Here is a 24,554-nt window from a genome sequence, read left to right as displayed (position 1 = left end):
CCATTTATGTGCTGCTGACAAACTCATTGCATACCTAAAAACACATGGATATTTAAGGCAAAGGGTTAGAAAAACATTTATCATGAAAATGAAAACGAAAAAAAAGTTGTGACAACAATAATTCATTGAAAAAATAGACTTTAAAACAATGACTGTAATAAGACACAAAGGACACTATATAATCATAAAAGGAACAATCCCACAAGAACATATAACAATAATAAATATTTATGCCTCCAACATGGGATAAATTCAAAGTGAATATTAATAAACATAAAGGTAGTAATAAGCAGTAGTGCAATAATCATAAGGGACTTTAACACTCCACTTACATCATCCAGACAGAAAATCAACAAGGAAAGAGTGACTTTAAATGACACATTGGCCCACATGAACTTAACAGATATATTCAGAATATCCCATCATAAAAAGGTAGAATACACACACTTTTGAGATGCACATGGAGCATTCTCCAGAATAGATGATATGTTATACCATAAAACCAGTATTAACAAATTCAAAAGACTGAAATTATATCATGCATCTATTCAACCACAATGTGACAAGAAATCGATCACAAGAAAAAAATATGGAAAGAACTCCAATACATGGAGGTTAAGTAACATGCTACTAAATAATAAATGGGTCAAATAAGAAGTCAAAGAGGAAATAAAAAAATAAATGGAGACAAATGAAAATAAAAACCCAATGACTCAAAATCTTTGAGATGCAACAAAAGCTGTTCTAAGTCAAAAGATTATAGCAATACAGGCTTAGGTGAAGAAGAAGAAAAAAGTCTCTAATAACACAACATTACACTTAAAGGAGCTACAAAAAGAGCAAACAAACCCCAAAACCAGCAAAAGAAAGGAATCAATAAAGATTGAAGAAAAAAAATGAAATCAAGACTAAAAAACCCCAGTAGAAGAGATCAATGAAATTAGTAGCTGGTTCTTTAAAAGGTCAACAAAAATGATAAGCCATTAGTCAGATTCATCCAAAAAAACAGAAGAGAGAAACAGAGAGATCTCAAAATCAAAAAGAAGAGAAATACAACCACCATAGAAATACAAAGGATTATAAGAGAATATTATGAAAAATTATATCAACAAATTGAACTACATAGAAGAAATGGGTAAATTCTAGTAACCCTCTCAAGGTAGGGAGGAGTTAAGATGGTGGAATAGTAGGGGGAACCTAGGCTTGCCTCATCCCTCAAACATAGCTAGATCAACACCAAATCATTTTGAACAACTAGGAAATCAATCCAGGATTAAGAAAGGAATATGAACAATTGGAAAGAGAGAATTAGGCAGATGCAAGGTTCAAAAATGTGAATTAGGGGAGAGAAAGGTCGTGGTGCTTCATGGAAAGTCCAGGAGAGAGGGAGATAGTGGGAGGGAGAGGAGCCTACATGGTTTGTGCAAGACACCGGTGTGTCTTTGGTCTTGGGGCATTCACTGGGTCATACTGGGAAAGAATGTATCCCTTCCTGGAGTAGATTTGGACAAGTGTACATTGCCTTTTAAAGGACAAAACATCCACCAGATGCCACTAAATGACCATTCAACATTAGGGGACAGATGAGTGTTCAGAGGGCAGATAACCTGGTAACACTTTTTTCCCTGTGATTCATCATGTACTCCAGGCAACAGGGTGACTATGTGACTGCTTTTTAGGGACAGAATGCAACCTGAAACAGTACTGTGGGTCTCTCCTCTGGGAGAGGAGTGGGTCCATGTTTTATCGGCCTTTTAAGACTTGGAGATTTGAATCCCAGCCATTGGCCAGAGATTAAAACATAGAAGAACTATACCTTTAGATGTTCCAACAGCCCAGGCACAGACAAGTTGAGGGCAACGAACACAGGAGGGGATATTGTTCACTTTTTTTGAGGGCCTTTTGAACAGCAACAGCCATGAGTTCCTCTCTCTGGAGATGAGAGGGTGGGGTGATGCCGTTTTCCACATCCCCCCTTCCCAAGCCCACCAGCAGGGTTGGACTTCAGAGAGAAACACAGTGGCTCCAGTGGGGGCTGGAGCCACTTATGCCAAACCCACTCCCCTACACCACCCCTGCAGGGCCATCTTTACTTGGGCAAGTTTGACTGTGAGCCAGTGCAGCAGGCATCTCTCTCAGAAGACCAAAACAGGTCCCCAATATTTACCAAATCTACTGATTATACAGTACATTGAAGTGTCAGCATCAGTTCTGGCAGAAATAGGACCAAGCTTTCTTTCTTTTCCTTCCTTTCTTTATTTTGTATTTTGTATTTATCTGTATTATTTATTTTATTTTAATTTTTTAATTTTTATTTATTCATTTATTTAATTTTTTTAGATTTAATTTTATTTCTTCAATGTTCCAAGATTCATTGTTTACTTTTAAATTTTTTTCTTTGGAATCAGGCTTATAGGTTTTTGTTCATTTATTGATTCATTTGCTTTTTGTTTTTTTTCTATCAGCATATTTTTTCTTTTCTTTTCTCCTTTCTTTCTTTCTTTCTTTCTTTTTCCTTTCTTTCTTTTTCTTTGGAATGAGACTTATGGTTTTTGTTGTTGTTGTTGGTAGTGGTGGTGGTGGTGGTGGTCTGTTTGCTTTTTTGTTTCTTTTCCTTTTCTTTGATCAGCTTTTTAAAAAAATCTGATGTCTCTTAAATAAATCAAGGCACGTATTTAAAAGTCCAAACACTCCCCATTGCAAGAAAGGAGAAACTGCAGAGAACTGACCTGTGAGGAAAAGCAGCCAAAATAAAATAGCAGAGTGCTCCATAAACACTTCTTTAAGTGCCAGGCCCTAAATAACATATTACTGACTCTTAATATAGTATTATTTTCAGGAATAGGAAACATAATAAGTTTTCATAACACACAAAAGAGAGAAATCTAGATGTAATGACAAGAAAGGAATTCTCCCCAAAAGAAAAAAAAATCACAGCCAAGGATTTGCTCAAAACATATATAAGCAATATGTCTGAACAAGAATTTAGAACAGTCATAAGAAGACTATCTGGGTTTGAAAGAAGAATAAGAGGATACCAGAAAAGCCCTGGCTGCAGAGATAAAAGACCTAAAAACTTATCAGGCCAAAATAAAATGCTGTAACTGAGTTGCAAAACTGACTAGATGTAATCACAACAAGGATGGAAGATGCAGTGGAACAAATAAGATATAAAAGATAAAATATAGAAGCTGAAAAGAGGAAAAGAAAGCTATAAGATCACAAATATAGATTTAGCAAACTTGGTGATTCTACAAAACGGAATAATATCTGTATCATAGGAGTCCCAGAAGAAGAAGAGTGGGGAAAAGGGGACAAAAGTTGTATTTGAACAAATTATAGCTGAGAAAATCCCTAATCTGGGGAAGGAAACAGACATTCAAGTCCAAGAGGCACAGAGAACTCCCCTCAAATCAACGAAAACATGTCAACACCCAGATATACCATAGTGCAACTTGCCAAATCTGATAAAGAGAAATATGAAAGAAGATAACAACAACAACAAAAAAATGCCCTTATCCTAAAGTGGTAGACACTTAAGCTTAGCAAAAGATCTGTACACAGAAACTAGGTAGGCCAGAAAAGAGTGGCATGAGATGTTCAATATGCTAAATGGGAAAAATATGCAGCCCAGAATATATGTCCAACAAGTCTGCCATTCAGAATAGAGGAAATAGTTTCCAAAATAAGCAAAAACAAAAGAAGCTTGTGAACACTGAACCAGCTCTGCAAGAAATATTAAAAAGGACTCATTCAGTGCGAGAGACCAAAAACAAAAACAAAAACAGAAAAACAAAGACTGAATGAAACCGACACAATCTACAGGAACAGCAATTTTATGGGCAATACAATGAAAGTAAATTTATATCTATCAATAATTACTCTGAATGTAAATGCTCCAATCAAAAGACATAGGGTATCAGAGTGGATTTTAAAAAAGACCCATTGACATCCTGTTTTAGAAGAGACTCATTTTAAACCCAAAGACACCTCTAGATTGAAAGTAAGAAGGTGAAGAACCATCTATCATATTAATGAACACCAAAAGAAAGCTGGAGTAGCATACTTATATCAAACAAACTGGATTTTAAACCAAAGACTGTAATAAGAGATGAAGAAGGGCAATATATCAAAATAAATGGGTCTATCCACCAAAGTAAGATATAACAATTGTATATATTTATGCCCCCAACTTGGAAGCAACCAAATATATAAATTGATTAATAACAAACTTAAAGAAACTCACTGATAATAATACAATGATAGTAGGAAACTTTAATACCTCACTCACTGAAATGGACAGAACATCTAAGCAGATCAATAAGGAAACAAGAGCTCTGAATGACACACTAGACCAGAGGAACTTAGCAGACATATTCAGGGTTTGCATACTAAAACAGCAGGATACATCTTCTTTCTTGAGTGCACATAGAACATTCTACAAAATAGATCACATATTGGGTCACAAATCAGACTTCGATCAGAACAACAAGATCATACCATGCATGTTTTCAGACCACAATGCTATGAAACTTGAAGTCAACCATAAGAATAAATTTGGAAGGACCACAAATATATGAAGGTTAAAGAACATCCTACTAAAGAATGAATGGAAATTAAAGAGGAAATTGAAAAAGAAATAAAAGAAAAAAGAAAAAAAAAAACTGGAAGAAAATGACAATGAAAGCACAACAGTCCCAAACCTTTGGGATGTAGCAAAGACAGTCCTAAGAGGGAAGTATATAACAATACATGCCTTCTTCAAGAAGTAAAACAAGTCTCAAACACACAACCTAAAGGGGCTGGAAAAAGAATAGCAAATGAAGCCTAAAATCAATAGGAAAAGGGAACTAATTAAGATTAAATTAGAAATAAAATATATAAAATTTTAAAAAAGAACAGATCAACAAAACTAGGAACTGGTTCTTTGAAAGAATTAACAAAATGATAAACCCTTGGCCAGATTTATCAAAAAGAAAAGAGAAAGGACCTAAATAAAATCACAGATGAAAGAAGAGAGATCACAACCAACACTGAAGAAATACAATAGGAGAAGGTAGGGAAATATCAGGTGGGGAGGAGTTGGAGGGGAAGAAAAACCATGAGATATTATGGACTTCAGGAAACAAACTGAGGGTTTTAGAAGGGAAGATGGTAGGAAGATGGGTTAGCCTGGAGCACTGGGTTATACGCAAACAATGAATCATGGAACACTACACCAAAAATTAATGATGTGCTGTATGGCATCTATCATAATAAAAGAAAAACAAAATAAATAAAATCATTGTTATAATTTAAAAAAAAGAAATACAATTATAAGAACATATTATGAGCAGTATATGCCAACAAATTAGACAATCTGGAAGAAATGGATGCATTCCTAGAAACATTCAAACTGCCAAAACTGAAAAAGGAAGAAACAGAAATCTGAACAGATCCATAACCAGCAAAGAAATTAAATCAATAATCAAAAATGTCCCAACAAACAAGAGTCTTGAGCTACATGGGGGAAGAATTCCCCAGGGGAATTCTATCAAACATTTCAAGAAGAATTAATACTGTTCTTTTGAAGCTGTTTAAAAAAATAGAAATGGAAGGAAAACCCAAACTTTTTCTATGAGGTCAGCATTCCTTTGATGCTAGAACCAAATAAAGACCCCATTTAAAAGGAGAATAACAGATCATTATCCCTGATGAACATGGAAAACATGTATAAATTCTCAATAAGATATTAGCTAAAGAATTCAATAGTACATTAAAAATATTCACCATGACCAAGTGTGATTTATTCCTGGGCTTCAGGGGTGGTTCAGTATCTACAAATTTATCAACACGATACACCACATTAATAAAAGAAAAGATAAGAAACATAATATGCTCTCAATAGAAGCAGAAAAAACATTGTACACAATACAACATCCTTTCATAATAAAAACCCTCAAGAAAGTAGGGATAGAAGGAACATACCTTACCATCATAAAGTCCATATGCAAAAGACCTGCAGCGAATATTATCTTCAATAAGAAAAAACTGAGACCTTTTTCCTTAAGGTCAGGGATACAACAGGGATGTCCACTCTCACCACTGCTGTTCAACATGGCATTGGAAGTCCTAGCCTCAGCCATCAAACAAACAAAGACACCCAAATTGGCAAGGAAGAAATCAAACTTTCACTCTTCACAGAATACATGATACTGTATGTAGAAAACCTGAAAAACTTGAAGGTCTCCACCAAAATATATATATACATATGTATATGATTGCTACATGGATTCAGTAAAATTGTGGGATACAAAATGAACATATAGAAATCTGCTATATTTCTCTATACTAATAATGAAGCAACAGAAAGAGAAATCAAGGAATCATTCATATTTAAAATCAGAAATCATAAGATACCTAAGGATTTGGTGCCTGCTTGGCTCAGTCATTATGAGGCTGCCTTCATCTCAGGTCATGATCCCAGGGTCCTGGGATTGAGGCCAACATTGGGCTCCCTGCTCAGCAGGAAGCCTGCTTCTCCCTCTGCCACTCCCCCTGCTGTGTTTTCTCTCTTGCTGTGTCTCTCTCTGTCAGATAAATGAATAAAATCTTTTAAAAGAAAAAAAAAGATACCTAGCAATAAATCCAACTAAAGAGGTAAAAGATCTGTACTCTAAAACTGTAGAACACTTATGAAAGAAATTGAAAAAGACACAAAGTGGAAAAACATTCTATGCTCATGGATGGGAAGAACATTTTAAAAATATGTAAGCTACCCAAAGCATCTACACATGCAATGACATCCCTATCAAAATAAAACCTGTATTTTTCACAGAGCTAGAATGAATAATTCTAAAATTTGTATGGAACCAGAAAAGATTCTGAATACCTAAAGTAGTGTTGAAAAAGAAAACCAAAGTGGGAGGCATCACAATCCAGATTTCAAGCTGTATTGCAAAGCTATAATCATTAAGAAAATAGTACTGATACAAAAACAGAGACATAAACCAATGAAACAGAATAAAGAACCCAGAAATGGACCCAGAACTATATGGTCAATCTTCAACAAAGCAGAAAAGAATATCCAATTGAATAAAAGACAAACTCTGGTCTTGGGAAAACTGGACAGCAACATGAAGAATAATAAAGTCAGACCACTTTCTTACACCATATACAAAAATAAATTCAAGATGGATAGAAAACCTAAATGTGAGACATGAAACATCCAAATACTAGAGTAGAACTTAGGCAGTAACTCCCTTGATCTCACCTGCAGCTACTCTTGACTAGATTCCTCTCTGGAGGTAAGCAATCAAAACCAAAAATGAACTATTGTGATCTCATCGAGATGAAAAGCTTCTGCTTGGTGAAGGTAACAATGAACAAAAGTAAAAGGCAACTAATGCAAAGGGAGAAGATATTTGAAAATGGCATATTGGATAAAGGATTAATATCCAACATCTATAAGGAACTTCTCAAACACACTCTGAGAAAAATAATCCAGTTAGAAAATGGACAGAAGACTTGAATAGTCACTTTTGCAAAGAAGGTGTTGAGCTTGTTAACAGCTGCATGAAAAGATGCCGAACATAACTCATCATCAGGGAAATACAAATCAAAACCACAATGAGATATTACCTCATATCTGCCAGAATGGCTAAAATTAACAGCTCAGGAGACAACAGATACTGGCCAAAATGTGGAGAAGGGGAATCTATTTTATTGCTGGTGGGAATGCAAATTGGTGCAGTCACTCTGGATAACAGTATGGAGGCTGCTCAAAATTTAAAAATAAAACTATCCTATGACCCAGCAAGTGTGGTATTATGTATTTATCCAAAGGATAAAAAAATGCTGATGCAAAGGGACAAAAGCACCCTAATGTTTACAGCAGCCTTATCAAAAATAGTCAATCAATGGAAAGAGCCCAAATGTCATTGATGGAAGGATAAAAGGGATATGTATGAATATATGTGTGTGTGTGTGTGTGTGTGTATGTATATATATGTGTGTGTGTGTATATATATAAATTGGAATATATATAATGAAATATATGTATAATGGAATATTACTTAGCAATAAAATAGAATGATGTCATTTGCAACATGGATGAAACTAGAGCGTATAATGCTAAACAAAATAATTCAGAGAAAGAAAATTATTATTTCAATAATATGTGGAACTTAAGAGGCATAACAGGTGAACATAGGGGGAGGGAAGGAAACATAAAATAAGATAAGAATAGAGAGGAAAGCAAACCATAGTTGAGTCTTAACTATAGAGAACAAACAGCGTTGCTGGAGAGGAGGTATATGGGAGGATGGGCTAAGTGGGTGATGGGCATCAGGAAGGCACTTGTTGGGAGAAGCAGTAAGTGTTATATGTAAGTGATGAATAACTAAATTCTACTCATAAAACCAATACTACAATATATGTTAACTCATTTCATTTTATTTTTTAAATCTTTTTTCAATGTTCCAAGATTCATTGTTTATGTAACACACCCAGTGCTCCATGCAATACATGCCCTCCTTAATATCCATTACCAGGCTCACCCATCCTCCCCTCCCCTCTAAAACCCTTAGTTTGTTTCTCAGAGTCCACAGTCTGTTATAGTTCATCTCTCCCTCCAATTTCTCCCAATTCACTTTTCCTTTCCTTCTCCTAATGTCCTCTGTGTTTTTCCTTATGCTCCACAAGTGAAACCATATGATAATTTATTCTCTCTGCTAGACTTATTTCATTCAGCATAATCTCCTCCAATCCTATCCATGTTGATACAAAAGTTCAGTATTCATCCTTTCTGATGCAGGCATAATATTCCATTGTATATATGGACCATATCTTCTTTATCCATTTATCTGTTGAAGGGAATCTTGGCTCTTTCCACAGTTTGTCTATTGTGGACATCGCTGATATGAGCATTGAGGTACATGTGGCCTTTCTTTTCACTACATCTGTATCTTGGGGATAAATACCCAGTACTGCAATTGCACAGTCATAGGGTAGCTCTACTTTTAATTTTTTTTAAGATTTTATTTATTTATTTGACAGACAGAGATCACAAGGAGGCAGAGATACAGGCAGAGAGAGAGACGGGGAAGCAGGCTCCCCACTGAGCAGAAAACCCCATGCGGGACTCGATCCCAGGATGCTGAGATCATGACCTGAGCCGAAGGCAGAGGCTTAACCCACTGAGCCACCCAGGTGCCCTGCTCTACTTTTAATTTTCGTGGAATCTCCACACTGTTTTCCAAAGTGGCTGCACCAACTTGCATTCCCACCAAAATATATTTCAATTTTTTTTTACAACTTGTAGGTAAAGGCAACAAATATAACATATAAAGTAATGCTAAAATAACTAATAAATTAAAATAATATAGACTTGAAAGTCTTCTTTCAGATGACTGTGGGGATAAGAGCAGTTGAACAGTTTGCAACCTAATGGAATCAATAAAATAAAATATATACATAAAGAAAGACCTCCCAGAGCTAAAGAGAAAAAAAGGCTATTAGTATGAAATGAGTGCAATAAATAAGTTTAGGAGAAAAAGAAAACCTGTTCCCATGAGTTAAAGAAATTTCTTTGACAGAGATGAAATTTGAGCTAGAATCTGGAGATTTGGATAGGCTGAAAAAGAAGAGCACATCACTAACTGTCCTGTATTATGTGCCTGATACCTTACACACTTTATATAATTTAATCCTACCAAAAGCCCATTAACTGAGGCCCAGACAATTTAGATAAACAGGCATCTTTCACACAGCTACCTGTTTGTAGAGTCTTTATCTAGACTCAGATATTGACCCTCAAATCAATATGCTTTCCATCATTCAGTGTTGGGAAACACATCTAGAGATAGGCATGTGAGAGTAGCAAAATTGAGGGAAGCAATGAGATAAACAGTATTAAAGCATCCAGGGTTTGTCCAAAGTAATCTGACTGGATCATATGGTTGGTTTGGGAAGAAAAAGCTAGAAGAAACCAAAAGATAAATGGAAGATAAATCTATAATGGTTGAACTTGGCTTAGGCATTATTGAGAACAATCAATGGCCAAAGGAATGAAATTATAAAAACATCAGTTTAAGGGGCGCCTGGGTGGCTCAGTGGATTAAGCTGCTGCCTTCGGCTCAGGTCATGATCTCAGGGTCCTGGGATCGAGCCCCGCATCTGGCTCTCTGCTCCGCAGGGAGCCTGCTTCCTCCTCTCTCTGCCTGCCTCTCTTCCTACTTGTGATCTCTCTCTCTCTGTCAAATAAATAAATTAAAAAAACAACAACATCAGTTTAAGAAGATTAATACTAATAAGCAGAAGTGATTGAATAGAAAATAAAGGGAAAGAGATCTATTAATTATGGCAACAATAAAGTAAAATATGACAGAAGTTTGGAAACATTTTCTAAGAATCTCAAGATCTGAAGTGTCATAAAAATAAAGGAAAAATATTAATGTTCAATTGACTAGAGTGTTTTTATTTTTAGGTTGATAATTACCTTGGAAACACTTCAAAGAGCAATTGTATCGCTTCTGTCTTGTGATCATAGCAAATACAAAACAGTATAAACAAAATACTGTTTTGTAAATCTCCAATTTTTGGACAGACATTGGCCAATTAATTAAAGATACATACATGGAAAATAAAAGTAATCCTACTTATTTTAATATTTTTACAATGTTTAACCTCTTTGCCAATATTACAAATGTCACTTTATTTAATTCTCACAATTCCATGAGTCTGAGTATTTACTATTGATATAAATTTAACAGAGAAATAAACTTAAGTGCAGATAGATTAAATAATGTATCCAAGGTAATACACAGTGGGATAATAGACCTGTGGTTTGAGCCCGGGTAGTAAAGTTCCCAAGACTAGATTCTTTTTTTTTTTTTTTAATAGATCTATTACTGAATTTTATTTATTTATTTTTTTTGTTTATTTACAGCATAACAGTGTTCATTGTTTTGGCATCACACCCAGTGCTCCATGCAGTACGTGCCCTCCCTATTACCCACCACCTGGTTCCTCAACCTCCCACCCCCCCCGCCCCTTCAAAACCCTCTGGTTGTTTTTCAGAGTCCATAGTCTCTCATGGTTCATCTCCCCTTCCAGTTTCCCTCAACTCCCTCTCCTCTCCATCTCCCCATGTCCTCCATGTTCTTTGTTATGCTCCACAAATAAGTGAGACCATATGATACTTGACTCTCTCTGCTTGACTTATTTCGCTCAGCATAATCTCTTCCAGTCCCGTCCATGTTGCTACAAAAGTTGGGTATTCATCCTTTCTGATGGAGGCATAATACTCCATTGTGTATATGGACCACATCTTCCTTATCCATTCATCCGTTGAAGGGCATCTTGGTTCTTTCCACAGTTTGGCGACTGTGGCCATTGCTGCAATAAACATTGGGGTACATATGGCCCTTCTTTTCACTACATCTGTATCTTTGGAGTAAATAGCCAGCAGTGCAATTGCAGGGTCATAGGGAAGCTCTATTCTTAATTTCTTCAGGAATCTCCACACTGTTCTCCAAAGTGGCTGCACCAACTTGCATTCCCACCAACAGTGGAAGAGGGTTCCACTTTCTCCGCATCCTCTCCAACACATGTTGTTTCCTGTCTTGCTAATTTTGGCCATTCTAACTGGTGTCAGGTGGTATCTCAATGTGGTTTTAATTTGAATCTCCCTGATGGCTAGTGATGATGAACATTTTTTCATGTGTCTGATAGCCATTTGTATGTCTTCATTGGAGAAGTGTCTGTTCATATATTCTGCCCATTTTTTGATATGATTATCTGTTTTGTGTGTGTTGAGTTTGAGAAGTTCTTTATAGATCCTGGATATCAACCTTTTGTCTGTACTGTCATTTACAAATATCTTCTCCCATTCCGTGGGTTGCCTTTTAGTTTTGTTGACTGTTTCCTTTGCTGTGCAGAAGCTTTTGATCTTGATGAAGTCCCAAAAGTTCATTTTCGCTTTTGTTTCCTTGGCCTTTGGAGACATATCTTGAAAGAAGTTGCTGTGGCTGATATCGAAGAGGTTACTGCCTATGTTCTCCTCTAGGATTCTGATAGATTCCTGTCTCACGTTGAGGTCTTTTATCCATTTTGAGTTTATCTTTGTGTATGGTGTAAGAGAATGGTCGAGTTTCATTCTTCTACATATCGCTGTCCAGTTTTCCCAGCACCATTTATTGAAGAGACTGTCTTTTTTCCATTGAATATTTTTTCCTGTTTTGTCGAAGATTATTTGACCATAGAGTTGAGGGTCCATATCTGGGCTCTCCACTCTATTCCACTGGTCTATGTGTCTGTTTTTATGCCAGTACCACGCTGTCTTGGTGATCACAGCTTTGTAGTAAAGCTTGAAATCGGGGTAACGTGATGCCGCCAGTTTTGTTTTTGTTTTGCAACATTTCCTTAGCAATTCGGGGTCTCTTCTGATTCCATACAAATTTTAGGATTAGTTGCTCCAGCTCTTTGAAAAATATCGGTGGAATTTTGATCGGAATGGCATTAAAAGTATAGATTGCTCTAGGCAGTATAGACATTTTAACAATGTTTATTCTTCTAATCCAAGAGCATGGAACAGTCTTCCATCTTTTTGTGCCAAGACTAGATTCTTAACACATTTTACTAAGTTTACTCCTTATTTCTCCTAACTTAAATGATGGATACAATAACATGATAAGCATATTTTAATTATTTTCAGTCATTATAACTTCTTTTTTTAGAAAGTGTAAGTGGTCTATTATTCAGTAAATGAAAATATTATGATTTTTTCTGTAAATTCCATACATGAGGTTTTTATTTTGTGGTCATAACCATAATTTTCCTATATTGGCATAATGTAATTGTTGATTTTAAGAATATGTAGATAAGAGGCCAAATTATAGAGGTTACAGAGGTCCAGTCAAAATTATATAGAAGGAGAGAATGAGGTTAAATGCAAATAAATTCAAATTGAGATATTTGGGGTATCTATTATGATCTACACATTATGACTATTGTGTTATATATATATACATATATATATATATACACACACACACAATTAATCTGTGTTCAAGGAGATGGCAATATAGTGGTGATAAATAATGATACAAATAATGATTCTGATAATGAGTGTCATTAAGGTGTATAAACATAATCATAACTGAAATGAGGAAAATACCAAATTCAGGAGAAAGATTCAGAAAACATTCTCAGCAGAAGGTATTTTCCAATGCCAATTTCAAGAAATTAGTAGAATTTTTTTGTAAAGACTTTATTTATCTATTTGATAGAGGGAGAGAGCCAGAGAGCACAAGCATAGGGAATGGCAGAGAGAGAAGGAGAAACGAGCTTGATCCCAGGACACTGTGATAGTGACCTGAGCTGCAGGCAGAGGCTTAACCAACTGAGCCACCCGGGCTCTAAGAAATGAGTGGAATTTTAACAAGTTTAAAATAATAGAAATATTTATCTAGAGAGAAGCAAAAGTATGGGCAGTAACAGTAGATCAAGACATAGAGGGTGATGCTTTCAGGCATACTGACTTGGAGTGTAGCAAAAATATTAAAGGACCTTCTACATCCCATATGGTACTAGCAAAATAAAGACCGTCAGTGGTTAGACTATTTTCTGTCTCAATACATATGCCTCAGACTTACTAGCACATTTTAATTCGAAACCCTGATGAAAGGAGTCAAAATACAAGAGGTAGAATATGTTTAAAAAATACTTGATATGTCAAAATATGGAAACTCTAAATAGTTGGGAAAAAATTTATTCCTATCATAAAAGTGGGCCACAAAGGTAAAGTTTCAATGAATTTGATAAAATATATTTGGTGTAACTCAGTATTTTCAGCTAGCCCGTAAGAAATGATAAATTGAAAACACATCCTCAAACAGTATAGAGGTTTAAGGACTCTCATTCTGAGTAATGGGATATAGAATAAAAGCTGAACACACAGATTGCTGAATAACAATGAATTATCAGCCAGGATAAGGTAACATGAATTCCAAATGTATATGCTAGAGATTGCAATACTGCCCAGGAAACTTCAGGAGCCTGAAATAGAAGTACAGAAATGGGCAATGAGTTTCTTTCCTGATCTACCAACTGTACAGTTAGTTAGACCAAATCAGTCAATATTTAAAAGTACTTTTGTACTTTTGGGTGGCTCAGTGGGTTAGGCTTCTGCCTTCAGCTCGGGTCATGATCTCAGGGTCCTGGGATCAAGCCCCACATTGGGGCTCTCTGCTCAGGGAGCCTGCTTCCCTCTCTCTCTCTCTGCCTGCCTCTCTGCCAACTTGTGATCTCTCTCCCTGTGTCAAATAAATAAATAAAATCTTTTAAAAAAAAGTATTTTTGTATTCTTAATCCACCCCAACATGTTATACCTGTTAATGATAGAGAAGAATTAAAATACCAGCTACAATTAGAATTTGCTATTTATTTTCACATTGGCTAATTTAGGGTTTAGGATTTTTGAACCATTTAGAGTATGGAAGGATATGTAAGTATATGATCCAGGACAGGAGGTTAAGATATAAAGAGATAAAACAATATGCCCAAAAGGCATAATAATTTGGAACATAGCAAAATGTTATATATAACATCCTAATAAAAGTTTGAGGAGCACCTGGGTGGCTCAGTGGGTTAAGCCTATGCCTTTGGCTCAGATCATGATCTCAGGATGTTGGGGGTGAGCCCCGCATTGGGCTCTCTCATCAGCAGGGAGTCTGCTTCCTCCTCTCTCTCTGCCTGCTGCTCTGCCTACTTGTGATCTCTCTTTCTCTGTGTGTCAAATAAATAAATAAAATCTTTAAAAAAAAGTGTAAGGCATTTGTACTGAACAGGAAATAAAAAAACTTACAGAGCCTTATTTTTGTTTTTCCTTTTGTTTTCTTGTTTTTAAGGTTGCTATGTCTTCTTAACTAATTGACGTATTGATTATTATGAAATGTCCTCCTTTATCCCTGGTGAAATTCCTTAGGCTGTATTCTATTTTGCCTGATATTAACACATATTTTCTTGTCTTTTTTTTTTTTTTGCTTTTAGTGTCTTTATATACAAGGTATATTTTTATAGATGTCATATAAATAAATAAGTCATCATTTCTAATTATATGACAGTCTCTGCTTTTAATTAGAAGGCAGAAAAAATATTTAATGTAATTTTTGATATAGCTGGATTTTTAAAATCTAACTTCAATTAGCCAACACATAGTAAATCATTAGTTTCAGATGTAGAGTTCAGTAGTTCATGAGATGCATATAATACCCAATGTTCATAATGCCCATCACCCAAATACCCCACCCCCCACACACCTCCCCTCCAACAACCCTCAGTTTGTTTCCTGTAATTAAGAGTCTCTCATGGTTTTTATCCCTCTCTGATGACTTCTCATTCAGTTTTCCCTCCCTTCTCATATGATCCTCTGTGATGTTTTTATACTCCACATATGAATAAAACCATATAATTGTCTTTCTCTTATTGACTTATTTTGCTCAACATAATACCCTCCAGTTCCATCCACATCACTGAAAATGGTAAGTATTCATCCTTTCTGATGGCTGAGTAATATTGCATTATATATATACAATAAATTATTATATATTTATATTATATTATATTATTATATATTTATTATATAATAAATTATTGCATTATATATATAATAAAGATAAAGAAATGGTATATATATATATATATATATATACCATTTCTTTATCTTGATATATATATATATATATATATATATCTATATATATATATACCACTTCTTTATCCATTCATTTGTTGAGGGACATCTCAGCTCTTTCCAGTTTGGCTATTGTGAACATAGCTTCCATAAACATTAACGTGCAGGTGTCTTTTTGGATCATTTGGATCCAAATGGATTTTGGATCATTACATTTATATATTTGGGGTAAATACCTAGTAGTGCAATTGCTGGCTCATAGGGTAGCTCTATTTTCAACTTTTTGAAAAATCTCCACACTGTTTTCTAGAGTGGCTGTACCAGCTTGCATTCCCACCAACAGTGTAGGAGGATTCCCCTTTCTCCACATCCTCGCAGACACTTGTTTCTGGTCTTGTTAATATTAGCCATTCTAACTGGTGCAAGGTAGTATCTCATTATGGTTTTTGTTTGTTTTTCCCTGATACCAAGTGATGCAGTACACTTTTTAATGTGTCTGTTGGCTATTTGTACATCTTGTTTGGAGAAATATCTGTTCGTGCCTTCTGTCCTTTTCTTGACTGGATTATTTGTTTTTTGGAATTTGAGTTTGATAAGATCTTTATAGATCTTGGATACTTGCCCTTTGTCTGATATGTCATTTGAAAATATTTTCTCCTATTCTGTAGGTTGTCTTTTAATTCTGTTGACTGTTTTCTTTGATATTCAGAAGGTTTTTACCTTAATGAAGTCCCAATAATTCATTTTTGCTTTTGTTTCCCTTGCCTCTGGAGATGTGTCTAGCAAGAAGTTCCTGTGGCTGATGTGGAAAAGGTTGCTCCCTGTGTTCTCCTCTAGGATTTTGATGGATTCCTGTATCACAAATTATGTCATTCATCCATTTTGAATTTATCTTCAAGTATATAAAATGGTATAAGAAAATGGTCCAGTTTCATTCTTCTACTGAGTCTGTCCAATTTTCCCCAATACCATTTGTTGAAGACATTTTCTAATTATTTGAGAATGGCTTGTGTTGCTATGTACGTCCCTCTTGGGACTGTCTTTGCTACATCCCAAAGGTTTCAAACAGCTGTGTTTTCATTTTCATTTGTTTCCATGAATTTTTTCTTCTTTAATTCCTGGTTGGTGCATTATTTCTTTATTGGGATGCTCTTTAGCCTCCAAGTATTTGAGCTCCTCTGAAATTTCCTCTTGTGATTGAGTTTAAGTTTCAAAACACTGTGGTCTGAAAATATGCAGGGAATAATCCCAATCTTTGGTACCAGTTGAGGCCTGATTTGTGACCCAGCATGTGATTTATTCTGGAAAATGTTCTCTCTATCTCTCTCCTTTTTTTTTCAGATCTTATTTATTTATTTGACAGAGAGAGAGAGAGAGAGAGATCATAGTAGACAGAGAGGCAGGCAGGGGAGGGAGAAGCAAGTTCCCCATGGAACAGAGAGGCTGACATGGGGCTCAATTACAGGACCCTGAGATCATGACCTGAGCCAAAGGGAGAGGCTTAACCCACTGAGTCACCCAGGTGGCCCTATTCTGGAAAATGTTCTATGTACACCCAAGAAGAATATATATTCTCTTGCCTTAGGATGGAATGCTCTGTATATATCTCTGAAATTCATCTGGTCCAGTATGTCACTCAAAGCCCTTGTTTTCTTGTTGATCTTCTGCTTAGATGATCTGTCTATTGCTGTGAGTGAGGTATTAAAGTCCCCTACTAATATTTTATTATCATCAATGTGAATTTTTAAAATTTTGTTATTAATTGGTTTGTAAATTGGCTGATCCCAATTTAGGAGAATAAATATTAATAATTGTTAATTGTTATCTATCCAACAAGAAGATCTAAGTATGATATAATATCCTTCTTTATCCCTTACTACTGTCTTTGGTTTAAAATCTGATTTGTCTGATATAAGGATTGCTATCACAGCTTTCTTTTGATGCCCATTAGTGTGATAAATGGTTCTCTCTGCCCTCACTTACAATTTATGTATGTCTTTGGATCTAAAATGAGTCTCTGGTAGATAGCGTATGGTAGATAGCATATGGATGGGTCTGGTAGATAGTCTCTGGTAGATAGCATATGGATGGGTCTTGCTTTTTTATCTAATCTGATACCCTGTATCTTTTGATTGGAGCATTTTAGTCCATTTATATTCAGAGTAACTATTGAAAGATATGAATTTAGTGCCATTGTATTACCTGTAAAGTCCTTGTGTCTTTTTCTTTCTGCTCTATGTTACTTTTTGTCTCTCTCTTCACTTACAGGATCCCCTTTACTATATCTGGCAAGGTTGGTTTAGGGACCAAAAATTTTTTTAATTACTGTTTGTCCTGGAAGCTCTTTATCTCTCCTTCCTTTCTGAATGACAGCCTTGCTGGATAAGGCATTCTTGGCTGAATGTTTTTCTCATTGAGTACACTGAATATATCATGCCAGCCCTTTCTGAGCTACCAGATCTCTGTGGATAGGTCTGGTGCAAGTTTAATGTTTCTACCCTTGTACTTTAAGGACGTCTTGTCTCAAGCTGATTTCAGGATTTTCCCCGTATCTCAGAAATTTACAAGCTTCACTATTATATATCAGGGTGCTGATCTATTTTTATTGATTTTGAAAGGAGGTTCTCTCTGTCTCCTGAACTTGAATGCCTGTTTCCTTCACCAGATTAGGGAAGTTTCAGCCATGAACAAGATGAACAAAAGAACCACACACACACACATATCATCATATATATTCATACCACAATATGGTATGTGTATATGTGTGTGTGTGTATGTATATATATATTTATATAGATAGATAGATATAGATATATAGATATATATATAGATATATATGAAGAGCTCAGAAACCAGAAAAGGAAAAAAAAAAAAAAGGTGGGGGGAATGAGACTATAATCACAGGTGGACAAAACAGGTTGATACATTTCATCCTGGGTGTATTTTTGTCTGTTAGAAGACACTAAATTCCAAAATTGTAAAGAGAAAAAAACTTACATACATACACAAAAATAAAATTGAATATAGTGAAAGGAATCAAAAATGAAGAATATATCTATAAAACACAAATGTAAGAATGAAAATTTTTAAAAGATTAAAAAACAAAGAGTTGAAAGAATAAGAAACTTGCAAAAAGTGGTCACTTTTCTATTTGTAGAATTGCAACAATTCTTTTCTTACATCTCAGGTTGAATTCACAGGTGTTCAGAATGATTTAATAGATAACAAACTGAATTCAAGGAACCAGATGAAACACAGGTCCCCTATTCTTCCACCATCTTCCCTCTCCTAGTTGATTCAGCTGGGTTTAATCATCCATCTTGTTATTTATTTCTAATTTGTCCCATCTGTTTTTTTTTCTTCCTTTTTCTTTTTTGCCCTTTTTAAATTGAATACAGTTTCTTTTTAAGTACAGTGTATTATGTCCACCATTGGCTTGTTAGCTATATCTCTTTCTTTTGCCTTTTAGATATTTACTCTAGTGCTTTAAAGTAACTTATTTTAACTAATTTTATTCTACCCTTAAGTAACATTTTGTTATTTCACATAATTATAAAACATTTTTAGCAGTGTATTTCCACTTCCTTTTATTTTTCTTATTCCATATATTCGTATATTTTTTAAAAAATATTTTATTTATTTAGGGGCACCTGGGTGGCTCAGTGGGTTAACGCCTCTGCCTTTGGCTTGGGTCATGATCCCAGGATCCTGGGATCGAGCCCCACATCGAGCTCTCTGCTCAGCAGGGAGCCTGCTTCCTCCTCTCTCTCTCTCTCTCTCTCTGTTTCTCTCTCTCTCTGCCTGCCTCTCTGCCTACTTGTGGTCTCTGTCTGTCAAATAAATAAATAATAATCTTTAAAAAAATATTTTATTTATTTATTTGACAGACAGAGATCACAAGTAGGCAAAGAGACAGGTAGAGAGAAGAAGAAGCAGGCTCCCCGCTGAGCAGAGAGCCCAATGTGGGGCTCCATCCCAGGACCCCAGGATCATGACCTGAGCCGAAGGCAGAGGCTTTAACCCACTGAGCCACCCAGGTGCCCCTGTATATTTTTTTCTTTATCTGACTTGATTAATTGTATATACTTTATTTTTCTTTAGTAGATACAACAGTGGTTAATGATAATACTTAAGAAAATATGGATCTCATAATGAAACATCACAAACCCATTTTCTTCTTGAAAGCATTTGGTGATTAGGGGGTTTAAATTTCATTAACATTGTGAAGTAAGAGAAACAGTAATTAAAATGCAGCATTTTTGAAAGTGGAAAATTTAACAAGAAACATCTCATAATAAGCTGGATCCCTAAAGGTCCATTTTGAAGCATATTACAGAAATATACTGCCCCTAAAGCAGAATAAAACTCCCCCCTCAAGCGTTAATCATTTAAAAATTTGGGGCATGCAGGGAAACTTTAATATCAAGCTTTAATATTGATTAAACATTGCCTGAGATTTATCGGGTACCTGGAATAAGTAAATGGTAACTACCTTTGTAGAAATGATTTCTTACTTTTACCTTTGGAATTGCAAATAATTCCAAAAATAATTAGAACATATAAAGTGCTCAGTTAAACCACACAAGACTGAACAAGATTGGAAGGCAATATTAAAGCCAAGAATAAGGGAAACAGATAGAAAAAAAAATGGTAGATACAAATCAACTTTATCAGTAATCACTTTGAACATTGATGGTCTAAATACTCCAATTTAAAAAAAAAGAAAGAAATTGTCAGAGTGCATAAAAATGTCTGAACAATATGTTGTCTATAAGAAACCCACTTTAAATATTAATATACATATAGCTTAAGAATAAATGGATGGGAGAAAATATACCAGGTGAACCCAAACAAAAGAAAGCAGGAGTAGCTATATTAGTTCCAGACAAAGCAGACTTCAAAAGCAAGTAAATATACTAGGAAAAGAAAAGCACTATGTAATGATAAAGGGGTTAATTCTCTAAGATGTAACACTATCAACAGACCATCAACTATGTGAAGAAAAAGTATTGGGATTGCAAAGGAAATAAGATGAAGCCACTATTATCACTGGAGACTTCAAAATCTCTAGCAGAAACTGACAGGTCTAGCAGAGAATCAGTAAGGACATAGTTGAACTCAATATCATTATCAATGAAAATGGTTATAATTGACATCTATAGACTACTTCATCTGACAGTAACAGGATATACATTCTTCTCAAACTCACATAGAACATTCACCACCATAGGCCACATTATGAGTCATAAAACCTGTTTTTTTTTTAAAGATTTTATTTATTTATTCGACAGAGAGAGATCACAAGTAGGCAGAGAGGCAGGCAGAGAGAGAGAGGAGGAAGCAGGCTCCCTGCCAAGCAGAGAACCCGATGTGGGACTCGATCCCAGGGCCCCGAGATCATGACCTGAGCCGAAGGCAGCGGCTTAAACCACTGAGCCACCCAGGTGCCCCATAAAACCTGTTTTAATAAAATTAAGAAAACTAGAAATCACACAACATCCCTTTTAGACCACAATAAAATTAAACTAGAAATCTATAATGTAAAGATAACTGAAAAATATTAATTCATGGATATTAACTTTTCTTATATCACAAGGATCAAAGAAAAATCATAAGAGAATTTCAAAATATTGAACTAAATCTAAAGAACACAACTTTCTAAAATTTGTGGGATACGGAAAAAAGCAGTTTGTCAAGGGAAATTTCTAGTATTGAATTCATATATTTGAGAAGAAGAAAAAACTAAAACCAATAATCTAAGTTCCTACTTTAGGAAACTAGAACAAGAGGGCATATTAAATCAAAGAAAGCAGAAGAAATAAGAATTAGAACCAAACCAATGAAATTTAATACAGGAAAATAATAGAGAAAAGTCAATGAAAACAAAAGCAGGTTCTTTGAAGAGATCAACAAAATCTATAAGCTTCTTGACAGGCTAAGAAAAAAAAAAGGACATAAATAATATTATAAACTAAATAGGGGGATCATTATAGATCCTATGGACATTCAAAAGCTAATAAATAAATACTATTAACAACTTCATGCTCACAAATTTGAATACCTAGATGACATGCACCATTCCCTGGAAGACACAAGTGCCAAAACTCAAACAAGAAGAAATATATAATCTGAATAGAACTATTTTTTTAGAGAGTGTGTACACATGTGTGCGTGAGTGGGGAAGAAGAGGCAGAGGGAGGGAGAGAGAGAGAGAGAATGAGAGAGACAAAGAATCTTAAGCAGTTTTTACACCCAGCAGGAGCTCAGTCTTGTAACCATATGATCATGACCTGAGCTGAAATAAAATGTCAGATGCTTAACCAGCCTAGTCAGCTGGGCACTCCTGGATAGGCCTATATTAATGAAATTGTAACGATAATTGAAAATCTTCTAAAACAGAAACCAGCGGGCACTGATGGGTTCAGTGGTGATTTCTATCAAACATTTAAGGAAGAAATTCTTTACATTCCTTTTTAAAAAATAGAAAGAAGAAATATTTTTAAACTTGTTCTATGAGCCTAGAATTATCTTAATACCCAAACCAATGACACTACAAAAATACTATAAACCAATAATGCAAAAATCCTCAACAAAATAGAAAATCTGATCCAACAATGTATAAAAGGAATGATACACCATGACCGAGGGAGCATTAATGCAGGTATGCAAGACAGACTCATTTTTCAAAAATAATTAAAAATAAGTTTGAGTAGTCTATCACATCATCAGGCTAAAAAGTCACATGATCATATCAATAGATGCAGAAAAAACATTTGACAAAAGCCAACACTTATTCATTGGGGGGAAAAAAAAACAGTCCATAAACTAGGAATAAATGGAAACTTTCTCAACTTGATCTTCTCAAAAGATCTTTAAAAAAACCAACACTTGGGGTGCCTGGGTTAGCTTAGTCCATTCGGCATCCAACTCTTGGTTTCTGCTCAGGTCATGCTTGGACTGATCTTGAGAACAACCCCTGAGTTAATCTGCATGCTCAGTGGGGAGTCTGCTTGAAGAGTCTCTTCTTCTGTCTCCCACCCCCCATTCATGTGTTTTGCTCACATTCTCTCAAATAAACCTTAAAAAAAAAAAAATCCCAAAACCTAACATCATACATATCTCTGAGAAAATCAAAGCTTCTCCACTGAGATCAAGTATAAAGCAAGGATATCCCTTTTCACCACTCCATTTCAACAGTGTATTGCAAGATCTAGCTAATGCAGTAAGACAAGGAAAGGAAATAAAAGTCACATGGGCTGGGGAGGAAGAAACAAAGCTATTTTTATTCACAGAGGATATAGTTGTAGAATATCTGAAAAAATGGACTAAAAACTCCTGAAACTAATATGAAACAATAACAAGTTTGCATTATATAAGGCTATTATGCAAAAGACATTCACTTTTCTATATAACATCAAACAAGTAGAATCTGAAATTTAAAACAATACCATTTATACCATAGCACCTCCCAAAAGCGAAATACTTAATTATAAATTTTTACAAATATGTACAAGAGCCTTATGAAAAAACTATAAAGCAATATCCACAATATGCCTTGCTGGAATTTTGATTAGGATTGAGTTAAATCTATAGATCAGTTGGAAACTGACATCATGACAATATTAAATTTTTACATCAATGAACATTTACTAAGTGTCTGTTTGTTTAATTCTTTCTTGTCATTATCAGAACTTTGGGTGATTATGGTGTATCAATGTAGGTTCACCATAATTGTTATCAATATATTACTCTGGTAGGGGACATGGGTAATGGGAGGCTATGCATATGTGGAGGAAGGGTATATTGGAAATCTAAGTACCTTCCCCTCAATTTTGCTAGAAACCAAAAACTGCTCTAAAAAAGTAAATTCATAATTAAAAAATAATCATCCCACAACCACAGATAAAGAGGCAAATAAGAAAATTAGACTATTTGTAACAGAATAAGAAAATATAAGACAAACAAAATAAATCCTAAAATATTAAGATTCTAAAATTATCACATGAGACTTTTAACCATATATAAATATTTTGTAAAAAGAGGTGAGACAAGATTTAAGATATTTGGGGAAACAAGCCATTAAAAATAAAATTTTGATTAATCAAGAAAACAATTGACTCAGAATTCTGCAAATGTAATAAAAATTATAGGTTTCCTTTCTCTAACTCTTTAATACATCTGAGCTGAAAATTAACTTCAAAATAAAAGAAAAAGGACTATGCTTTCTAGTATTTGAGGAAAAAAAACTTAAATTGGAAGCAATTTCATGGCTACAAATCCAAACTATGAAAGACCGAGTGTCTGACAAAACGTGACATTTATGCCAAGATAAGAATGAAAGAGAAGTTACATATCCTTAGATCTCAGAATGATATTGAAATATCCCTAAAAACATGTGTTAAGGTTCTGGAAGGTCTTTTAAGCAATTCTTTGATTAGAATGAAAAGAGTCTGACAATGAGAGAAGTGAAGACTATATCTGTAGAGATCAAGTATGATATAGAATGGAAATAAAAGTGAAGTCAAATAGAAATCACACTGACACTTTTTTTTTCTTTTTACATTATAGTTTACTATCCAAAAATGACTCTTACTATTGTGGAATTTTTAAAAAGTATTTAATTTATTTATTTGACAGAGAGATACACAGAGAGAGGGAATACAAGCAGGGGGAGTGGGAGGGGGAGAAGCAGGCTTCCCATAGAGCAAGGAGCCCAATGCAGGGCTCCATCCCAGGACACTGGGATCATGACCTGAGCCAAAGGCAGAAGCTTAACTGACTGAGCCACCCAGGCTCCACTTGTGGAATGTTTTTTAACAAATGTTTAATTTAATTCCCATAACTAGTATACAGGAAAAAAATATTGGTTATCTTGAATTTT

Source organism: Meles meles, chromosome 2 (assembly GCF_922984935.1).
Source record: "Meles meles chromosome 2, mMelMel3.1 paternal haplotype, whole genome shotgun sequence".
NCBI classification, from domain to species: Eukaryota; Metazoa; Chordata; class Mammalia; order Carnivora; family Mustelidae; genus Meles; species Meles meles.
This window is presented reverse-complemented; position numbering follows the sequence as displayed.